Source organism: Mixophyes fleayi, chromosome 5 (assembly GCF_038048845.1).
Source record: "Mixophyes fleayi isolate aMixFle1 chromosome 5, aMixFle1.hap1, whole genome shotgun sequence".
NCBI classification, from domain to species: Eukaryota; Metazoa; Chordata; class Amphibia; order Anura; family Limnodynastidae; genus Mixophyes; species Mixophyes fleayi.
In genome coordinates, this window is record NC_134406.1 from 221,748,380 (window position 1) to 221,759,602 (window position 11,223).

General features: G+C 39.6%; 1 long non-coding RNA gene across 1 annotated transcript; it reads left to right on the forward strand.

Annotated features, from left to right (window-relative positions):
- The first annotated feature begins 225 nt into the window (after nucleotides 1-225).
- On the forward strand, nucleotides 226-2,609 carry LOC142157826 (uncharacterized). Its single transcript, XR_012692651.1, has 2 exons — nucleotides 226-416; nucleotides 598-2,609. It is a non-coding gene; the product is annotated as an uncharacterized LOC142157826 (long non-coding RNA).
- Nucleotides 2,610-11,223: the final 8,614 nt, after the last annotated feature.

Genomic DNA, 11,223 nt, shown 5'->3' on the forward strand with positions numbered 1-11,223 from the left:
TCAGCCTCAAGAGGCTGTTAATAATTGCTATTTTGGGGCCTGTATTGGGCATAACATTACCCAGGAACATATATACAATAATGTATAGCCAGATCTCACCAATGGCAGGGCTCCAGCTGGAACCAAAAATGTCCCTGCACACTCTCCCAACAAGGGCCACAAACAAGAACACATCACCCTATATCTGCGCATGCGCCCAGCTGCCAGATCATGCCGGGACGTGGCGCGATTAGTAAAAGAGCGCCCCGACCGTTCTCCTGCCAACGGTCAGGACAGAAAAGGAAATGATGTCCCAGTCATCATAGGGACAGCCATGTCGGAGCTGAGGGAAGGAGCCGAGCGTCACGGCAGCTAGGGACACTGGTGCAGCTCATGACAATAGTATGATATTGGAAGATACAAGTAATATACATAAGGTGATTAAATATGTATCCCTTATCTGTCTGTATCTTACCTGCACTCCACTTTCTGTTTCTCTTGTCCATCTCCATGATGTTTCCTACATCCCTGTTTTTTTTTTCTGTCCCCTTACTTCTTTTCTGTGCCCTTTTCTTGCTTCTCTGATGCTCTAATCTCTTCTTCTCTTTTTCATTGCAGCACCATGTCTCTTGCCGGCTTTTCAGCTCCCACACCCTACTTTCTGCTTTGAGCAGCCATGACCTGTGACCTTACAGATTAATCTGTCGTCTGCCTTCCTGTGCAGCTAATTGACTGCAGCTAGAGCCTGCACATTTATATAATTTGGAGGGGTGTCCATGTGACTGGTGTAGATCTGTCTTCTGCTGGGGAACATGCTACACCGCCCCAATTATGACCCCTCTCCTTCACTGTATGTGGCTGGGGCCCATCAGAGTTGTTCCCGGTGTCCTAGTAGGTTAGTCCGACACTGATCTAAAGTTTGAGAACTTATTGCAACCTGATTCCACAATGTGGTTTTGAAGACACTTTGAAAAAAATATGAGATACTGCTTCATTATTTAACAAAACTGCAGTAGAATGTCAGGTTAACACTTAACAATGTATTTACCTTCAATATTTATTAGACAAACTATTTACCAATTATTTTTATAATATGTGTATTAATATGTTTAATACTGAAATATGACATATAATAACTATTATAATATATTGTGTTTTGTCATCCATAGCCATTGGTGAAAAACACCTTCTGAGTTCTAAGATGTGTAATAATCTCCCTTGCACAGTTATGCAGAAAGGCATTGACATACCGTATGTATAATTTGTAGTTTTGTGATTATTGCTTTGTCCTGATTAATCAAAATCACTGTAGGATTCTACTAGTGATTATACCTTTTTTTTTTTGTCAAAATTTGACAATACCTGCAGCTCGCAACAAACAACCAATAATCACTTTAGGATTATAACAAATGTTTATATTGTAACACTGTATTCATATCTTAACCCTTTTTCTTCTTTCTGTCTGCAACTAACAACCATCCAGGGCAGTGTTTACCCTATCCAGTCCTCATTGTGTCCTTACAGTGCATGTTTTCCAGGTCACAAGGGAAATAATTAGTACCACTTGTGGATCTTTTAAAATGTGTCAGTCATTATTGAATACACTTGTGCTCCAGCAAGAAAATATGGAAAACATGCACTGTTAGGGGTACCTGAGGCCTGCGTTTGGGAAAAACTGATCTACAGGATACAATCATTGATCATGGATTATTTCACTATATGAATAGTATGGAATCTAAATGTCTATTATAGACTCTAATTGTGTTCTAATTAACATTTTAATTTATTGAATTTTATGATTAGTAAATGCTTTGGTTCTTTCATTTAAGATACTGTATTATATATGTTTTTGTTTTCATACATTTAACTAATACTTCTTATACCTGTGTACCTTATCTGGACAATACTGAAACAAGTTCTTTGCTATGCTTAAGTCCTGATGTAATGATAACAATTGTTGTAGTTAACAAGTTCCAACATCCCTGGGTTCCACTGATGTCTATAGCTGATAATAATATCCTATACTGTGATAGCACATAATAGTACCTCACATACTGTAATGTGTAGAGACTTCAGTGATAGCAGTCAGAGCTGTAACACAACTCTTATGTTCTGTAAGTAGTAATAGCTAGTTTTATTAAAACATGTATTAAAGGGTGGTTGGGAGGTGAAGGGGGGGAAACACTGTGCATAGGATCAATCCTGAATTTAATGCTGCGTGCAACAGAATTGGGTGTCTCTCCGATGCTCCACCTGATATCCCCACTTAAACTTCTTCTGCAGATAGATGTACAGTGCATTGGTTCAGCTTTGGGACAATGTTTAGACTGTTTATAGCTCATCATTAAAGTAGCATTGTGTGCCACTTCTCCTAAAGTGCTGCCTGAGGTAAAGCATATAACTTACTACAGTGTTGCCCAGAATGCGTTGCATGTAATAATCGTATAGGTGTCAACAGATGACACATAAAAAGGAATAATAATCCATTCTCTATATGCACCACACAATGTTAATTCTTTGCATAACAGATAGTCAGAAATATGAATGTTTTTGTTTTGAAGAGCGATTGTTAGTAGGCTCCCGCAGATACTTGCTGTTATAAATTATTAAAAGGTTTTAGATCAACAATATCTGTGGTGTTGGAAATACTTTTTGTGTTGAATTGCTTGTTCACAATTTTCCTCCCAGTACGCGGTAGAGTTAGCCAGCTCAGCCAGGAAGTATTATAACATAAAAATGAAGATTTAAAACATTATTTTCATGTGACATTTATACAGCGTTTGAAAAAGTATTTTTCCTTTCCCACATATGTGATATTATATTTACTACAAAAGTTATAGCATGGGTATTAATTCACGCAGTCTTAATATTTCATCAGTGCTGTGTAATATATTTAAAGCTTTAGAAATAAAGCTTACACTAATAATAAAGAATAATAGGTAACTTCCAGGTGATTTTTCAAGTAAGGCCAAGCTGCGCTAAGTGTGAGCTCTGCTCCTCTCAAACTGCAGGCAGTGGAGCACAACTGGATCTTGAAAGCAGTTAAAAATAAGGATCATTGATGCTTATGTCAAATGCACACACAGGTAGCAGCATGGGCACTGCTTGAACTGCTTAACTACTTAATTCCTGATTCTTGTGTTCTCTCTGTATTCTTCATATATATTTTTATTCTTTTCAAGTCAAATTTCTGTTTCACTCAAATTATGTAATTAATATTGTTATCACAAAGCTAATGGCTGCTTTAAAAATTAATGAGAGGGTAGAAACCTGCAACCATCGGGCCCCACAGAAAAATATTGTTGGGAAGAATCATCACTGAATGCCACCATGGACAAGCCCCAGAGCCATCACACCTCCTGCAAAAGCTATAATTATACCCCCGGAGGTTATTTTATTCTTAATAAAAGGTTACAGGAAGTGTTTGTGACCAAGCTCAGTTAAACATTACCATATGTGTAATTTAATGGGAGGATAGCCTCCTTTCTGATGCATCTAATGAATTTGCATGTTACTTACTTGCCATTAGTTGTATTCATAGAGTGAGCAGTACTAATAATATGACATAAGTTAACTGTCAAGTTAATTCTGACTAAATTTTGTGGTGGAAGATTAAATTTCATGATGACAATCAAATTTATTTTAACGTATCGTGAATGGACATATTTAATTATTTTATATGGCAACAGCTTTACAGTAAGGGGGTACTCAATGACACCTGGAGAGAAAAGGATGAGATGTTGTCATTAACATGACTTACTACATATTTGCTAAGGCTCATGGTGTCAAAAGTTCTTCAGTCTCTCACTATGTTTCACCTGATGAATTCTGCTGATCACCACTTTTATTTTTTCAAGTCCAGTCTGCCTATTGGCTGTGCTTATTATCCTGTGACGTTGACCTATTCCTAAATCCTTCATATATCACATTCTCTGCTTAAATAAGCAGAGACAGGAGTGAAGTGTAGGAAGAAATGATGATATGAGCGGCATTTACTGATTCTAAGGACCTTATTTGGCACAATGAGGGTGAGTACTCTCTGGGCCATTGGTGAGGATTTACAGGAAACTATATTACAGTGTAAGGGCTATGGACAAATTGACTATAAATGGGCATATTGGCTATAGAGACATATGAGGCTATGTGGAGGTATTTTGGCTACATTGGCAATAAGCTCAGATTGAACCTGTGACTATATGGATGTATAATTGCTGTGTGGTGGCTTGTGAGGCTATCTACTGGTATACACATGCTAAATATTAACTTGCATTCTACAGTAAGGATGTCTTCTTTTATAAAACCATGAATGTCAGTTATAAATAAAGAACCAACAGAAAAGGACTGTCAAAAGAACATATGCAGCTTGATCCAATTCTAAAAAAAATATTTATTGGCTAACGTATAAATACATCCAATAAGTATAAGTAAAATAATTTAAATTGGACCCCATGAGACATATAAATATACATATAAATAATTGTAAAGGTGATGAACAGATGTTCATTACTGAGTATGCAGTGATAACTCCAGGTACCTGGTAACAACAAGCAGATATCAGAGCAGAGACAACACACGGACCATGAATCAAGTATTAATAAAGTAGTGTGCAGACTGAGAATAGATTAAATGAAGACATTGATACTTTTCATTTAGTGTGTCAGCTTCCATAGCCTATGGTCCACTTTTGTTTTTAGAATTGGATCTATTACTCCACAGAGGACACTAGTGCATTGCTTTACCTTGTTCTCTTGTTCTTAGTCTACACACTGCTTTGCAACTACTTCTTATGAGCTTTGTCATTGCCATTCTGCTCACTATTGATCTAAGCATTCCACGTAGAACAGAAAGCCATCCAACTAAATATACATAAATACATATAAGTAAGTGTATTACACATAGGATGAAGTGAAGAAGTATGGAATATATATATATATATATATATATATATATATATATATATATATATATATTTATATATATATATATATATAATATAAAAGCTTAGGGGCGTGTGTTAGTCTGTGTGTGTGTGAAAAAAAAAACAAGCTGAAGCGCCACCTGCTGGGCGGAGTTATACACTGACCTACTAAATTCTTAGTGTGTGTGGGGAAAAAAACTCAGAAAGGGCTGAAATTTGGTATACTAAGATGTTTTTAATTTGTTAATTTAATTTGTTAATTGTTAAAAGTGTTTATAAAGATTTTAAAAAAATATATATATATTTCTTGAAGGAGAAGTGACAGTTGGGAGTGGTTGGTGGTTGCCGGGGGGTGACAGAGCGAGAGGATTGTGATACTCAGGACCACTGAGAGAGATCTTTGTGTCTGGATAGATATCTGGATAGATGTGGCGATAAAGATGAAGGATGAGGTGATGGAGAAAAATGATGAGGTGGTGACATGTGGACAAAACCACGTTAAAAAAGGGTGCTTGCGTCGGGAAGTAACGCTTGTCACGGGCACTAGGAGTCTTTACCCAGGGATCACCAGGTGATGGACTTACCAGAGCAATATAGGTGGTAATATGGTACTCTGGTAGCGGGGTGATCACAGAACAGGAGACAGCAGATGGTAGAGAATGCTCGTGGAAAGTCTATGACTAGCAGCACTGGTAATATATAGGTAATAGTACACGAAGAGTTGAATGGACAACAGGAAACGTGAGGGTAGTCAGTGGTCTGCGGATAGCAAGTTGTACCACTGCTATAGTGAGGAGGAATGTCCAGAAATAACGAGGAGGTGATGAGAGTCAGCGGTCTGCGTTTAGCAAGTTGTACCTCTGTCTATGTGAAGGAATGGAATCCAGGTGGAGGTATCCGGAGAGTCAGTGGTCTGCGTTAGCAAGTTGTACCACTGCTATGTGGAAGGATACTGGAAACAGGTGACACAGGGAACAGGAATCAGTGGTCTGCCTCTAGCAAGTTGTACCACTGAAATATATATATGAGGAGGAGCACGGGGAGATAAATGTAATGCAGAGTATACACGGGCACACTGAACTTGATCCCACGATGATATGCACAAAGTATTAATAACTGAGCAGCACTGCACAAATATACAAAGTCACGGGAACTATCCAGACTACAAGGTAACACAGTCAAATGATGGCAATAGTCTCAGTGGATAGACAACTCCAGAGAAGAATAACTCAGTCCAGCAAGGTATGCAATACACGAGCACAGTCAATGATAAGTATGCATACCGTGGTTCAGAAGAGCAGGCTGTCAGAAAGGAGTGCAGAGATACCTGAGCGGCAGGAGGGCGGCAGGATGCGAAGTCCCAGGGAAATGGAAGCGGAATCCAAGTAGGTGCAGCGCACAGGTAGGTAGACCAGCAACGATGGAAACAATACTCAGGAAGCAGTAGTATATAGGGCTGGTCGCCTGGAGATCACTGAGGAGTAGAAGTGGTAAGGCAGAGAAGACAGCAGCGGAGCGTTGATCCAATGCAGACAGGCGAGTTGACACAAGCAGGAACACTGTAGAAGCACGGAGAGCGGATCAGCTGGCTGCAGGCACGAGGAGTACTGGAGCGTAGCGACAAGCAGGACACTGCAGATACACGGAGGTAGCGGATAGGAATCAGCAGGTGCAGTCACGATGAAACACGAGAGAGTTGAGGTAAGCTGGAACTGTTGAACACGGAGACAGCGGATAGGAATCAGCTGGTACAGTCTCGATGAAACACGGGAGAGTTGAAGTGAGCTGGTAACTGTAGTGCACGGAGGCAGCGGATAGAAATCAGCTAGAGCAGTCACGATGAAACACGGGAGAGTTGAAGTGAGCTGATAACTGAAGTGCACGGAGGCAGCAGATAGGAATCAGCTGGAGTAGTCACGATGAAACACAGGAGAGTTGAAGTGGTCTGGAAACCACAGGGAGTTGAAGTGGTCTGGAAACCACAAGGGAGTTGAAGTGGTCTGGAAACCACAGGAATCAGCTGAGCTGAATACACGAGGAAACACAGGAACACCTTCAGAGGTTCATGGGGAATGAGACTCCAAGATCAGGCAACGAGGTATAGACAGCAGGTGCTTTAAATAGGGAGTGTTGCCTGATCAGCCAATTAACTCAAAGGAACAGATACTGAAGGTTTGAAAGGGCTGCACATGCGCAGACCCTCAGGATGGTGGACGGCCACGGTTCCTAAACATACGGGAAGAAGCACTCACAGTCTGGTGAGTGACAACGCTCTTCCCCTGAGGAGGCCTGGGCTATGGCCCAAATGCATGACAAGAACCTTTTTAACACCTTAAGTAGCTTGATTTGACTAGAATGCATGAGGGCTGAAATTTGGTATACTAAGATGTTTTTAATTTGTTAATTTAATTTGTTAATTTAATTTGTTAATTGTTAAAAGTGTTTATAAAGATTTTAAAAATATATATATATATATATTTCTTGAAGGAGAAGTGACAGTTGGGAGTGGTTGGTGGTTGCCGGGGGTGACAGTTGGGAGTGGTTGGTGGTTGCCGGGGGTGACAGTGGGGAGTGGTTGGTGGTTGCCAGGGATGACAGAGCGAGAGGAGTGTGATACTCAGGACCGCTGAGAGAGATCCCTGTTTCTGGATAGATGTGGCGATAAAGATGAAGGATGAGGTGATGGAGAAAAATGATGAGGTTGTGACATGTGGACAAAACCACGTAAAAAAAGGGCGCTTGCGTCGGGAAGTAACGCTCTTCCCCTGAGGAGGCCTGGCCTAGCCCCAAATGCATGACAAGAACCTTTTTAACACCTTAAGTAGCTTGATTTGACTAGAATGCATGAGGGCTGAAATTTGGTATACGAAGATGTTTTTAATTTGTTAATTTAATTTGTTAATTTAATTTGTTAATTGTTAAAAGTGTTTATAAAGATTTTAAAAATATATATATATATATATATTTCTTGAAGGAGAAGTGACAGTTGGGAGTGGTTGGTGGTTGCCGGGGGTGACAGTTGGGAGTGGTTGGTGGTTGCCGGGGGTGACAGTGGGGAGTGGTTGGTGGTTGCCAGGGATGACAGAGCGAGAGGAGTGTGATACTCAGGACCGCTGAGAGAGATCCCTGTTTCTGGATAGACATCTGGATAGATGTGGCGATAAAGATGAAGGATGAGGTGATGGAGAAAAATGATGAGGTTGTGACATGTGGACAAAACCACGTAAAAAAAGGGCGCTTGCGTCGGGAAGTAACGCTCTTCCCCTGAGGAGGCCTGGCCTAGCCCCAAATGCATGACAAGAACCTTTTTAACACCTTAAGTAGCTTGATTTGACTAGAATGCATGAGGGCTGAAATTTGGTATACTAAGATGTTTTTAATTTGTTAATTTAATTTGTTAATTTAATTTGTTAATTGTTAAAAGTGTTTATAAAGATTTTAAAAATATGTATATATATATTTCTTGAAGGAGAAGTGACAGTTGGGAGTGGTTGGTGGTTGCCGGGGGTGACAGTTGGGAGTGGTTGGTGGTTGCCGGGGGTGACAGTGGGGAGTGGTTGGTGGTTGCCAGGGATGACAGAGCGAGAGGAGTGTGATACTCAGGACCGCTGAGAGAGATCTCTGTTTCTGGATAGACATCTGGATAGATGTGGCGATAAAGATGAAGGATGAGGTGATGGAGAAAAATGATGAGGTTGTAAAATGTGGACAAAACCACGTAAAAAAAGGGCGCTTGCGTCGGGAAGTAACGCTCTTCCCCTGAGGAGGCCTGGCCTAGCCCCAAATGCATGACAAGAACCTTTTTAACACCTTAAGTAGCTTGATTTGACTAGAATGCATGAGTATCATGCACGGGTTAACTTGTATATATATATATATATATATATATATCTATAATATAAAAGCCTAGCACCGTGTGTTAGTCTGTGTGTGAAAAAAAAAAAACAAGCTGCAGCGCCACCTGCTGGGCGGAGTTATACACTGACCTACTAAATTCTTAGCATTATCTAATATATAAAAGTAAAAGCCTAGCAGCGTGTGTTAGTGTGTGGAAAAAACTATTTTCTCAGAAAGGGCTCATCCAATTGACCTGAAATTTGGTACACTGACATTATTTGACAAAAAATATTAGAATAGTGAAGTCAGTTAACTTCCATCATCCCCTCTTCACCCCGTGGGAGGGATAGTAAAGGCTAAATTTACGAGTTGAGGGGTCAAACTCATTTTTGTGAGGTAATTTTACCTCATGAACACACATTAAAAAGGGCGCTTGCGTCGGGAAGTAACGCTCTTCTCCTGAGGAGGCCTGGGCTAGGCCCAAATGCATGACAAGAACCTTTTTAAGACCTTAAGTAGCTTGATTTGACTAGAATGCATGAGTATCATGCACGGGTTAACTTGTATATATTATATAGTGACATGAGCACCTTTAGTAATCAGTTGGCAGCATAACTGGACAGATTTGCTCTCCGACTACCTCTTTGAATAGTGGGAAGACTCGCCCCAGAACAAGTGGATATAGCAATTTAAGTACTATAGCAGCCACTACCTCATCAGTTTGGTCCTTAAGACAGATGGTCAAATGAGTCCTTTTTAATCTCCTGGTTACCCCATGTAAGCAGGCACTTTAACTTTGGGCAACCGCAAGAACTTAGCTACAGACAGTACGTAACTGGAAACCAGTGTAAGGTTACTCCCAGAGTCCATCACTGTCCGGAACAACCATGTTGCTTTCTTGCACAGTAACTTTGCTTACTGGTGAACCACTGGTTGTGAAATTTCCAAAACAGTAACTTAGAAATAAAGTTCCAAAAATACCATAAAGTCAGGTGTTGGGAGTTTGATGTTTTCTTTAAGACAGTGTTATTTTGCTGCAAACCTGCTAAAACTAAAGCTCATTTATGTTTACCGAGTTTATCAGGTGGAGACCATTTTGTGCTCCTAAACACTGCATCACCACAGGCTGCCACTTTTGAGATTCTTCTGTTACCAAATGTACTGATCTGGATGGTGAAGAGAGTTTTAGATAAATATTGGAAGGTTCTTTAAAATTACCCTGTTTTCAAACAATTTTTATCTTATAAAAATATTAAAAAAGGCACCTAACTTGAAATATAGTTTATCTCCCATGGCTCACAGGACTCTTACTTGATTTACTTGCAAAAGTCATTTGTTTTCCAAGTACAGATCGTAAAGCATGCACTTTTAACATGAAAATTAATATAATTTGTTAAAATGTTGATAAACAGGTTATAAAATACAAAGTAATATTATTTAAGTTATTTTATTTATTATATTAGCTGTCTGTAACTGTGGAGCGAAGTTGTAGGTGGCGATCATGGTTGAGTTGTAAAAGAATTGGGTTACGTAAATGATAGATGACAGAGCAGATTAGAAGAAAATTGGTTGGAAGTATTGAGTGCTAAGGAGTGCAGGAATAATTAAGATGCGTGGTGAACTAAACAGTTACATGGATGATCATGTATCAATTATTGAAGGGTATGGATTAAGGAAAACCATTTGGCAAACTGAATAAATGAAAAATGAAAGAGGGATAGAGTAACAATATTTTTCTGTAAGCAGTCAAGCAGTGTGGTTTGTAGAATAAAGAAAAAATTGCTTGTTTCTAAAAAGAGTTATTTGAGAGACACCACCCACAGACATTACAAGGCAATCAATAGAAAGACTCATATGTTTTAGGCCTGTATAACACTAAGGGCTAGATTTACTAAGCTGCGGGTTTGAAAAGTGGGGATGTTGCCTATAGCAACCAATCAGATTCTAGCTTTCATTTATTTAGTACCTTCTACAAAATGACAGCTAGAATCTGATTGGTTGCTATAGGCAACATCCCCACTTTTTCAAACCCGCAGCTTAGTAAATCTAGCCCTAAATCTGTATATACATATATCAAATTTTTCCTCATCCATAATTATGTGAGGAAGATAAAATACAGAGTCATAATACATTTTTGAGAAACCATATACAGTATATGGGCAAAAGAACTTGGTTACAGCTGTTAATTATTGTATTGAGGTGTTTCAATAAGACCTATTGCCAGAGGTGTATAAAATCAAGCACCTAGCCATGCAGTCTCCATTTGCAAACATTTGTGATACAAAATAGGTCGTTCTAAAGAGCTCGGTGCCTACAAGCGTGGTACTGTGATAGGATGACACCATTGCAATAAGACGGTTCGAGAAACTTCATCCCTGCTTGATATTCCACTGTCAACTGTAGGTGATTTTATTAGGAAGTGGAAGTGTTTAGGAACAACAGCAACTCAGCCACGAAGCGGAAAATCACGGAAAATCACAGAGCAGGGT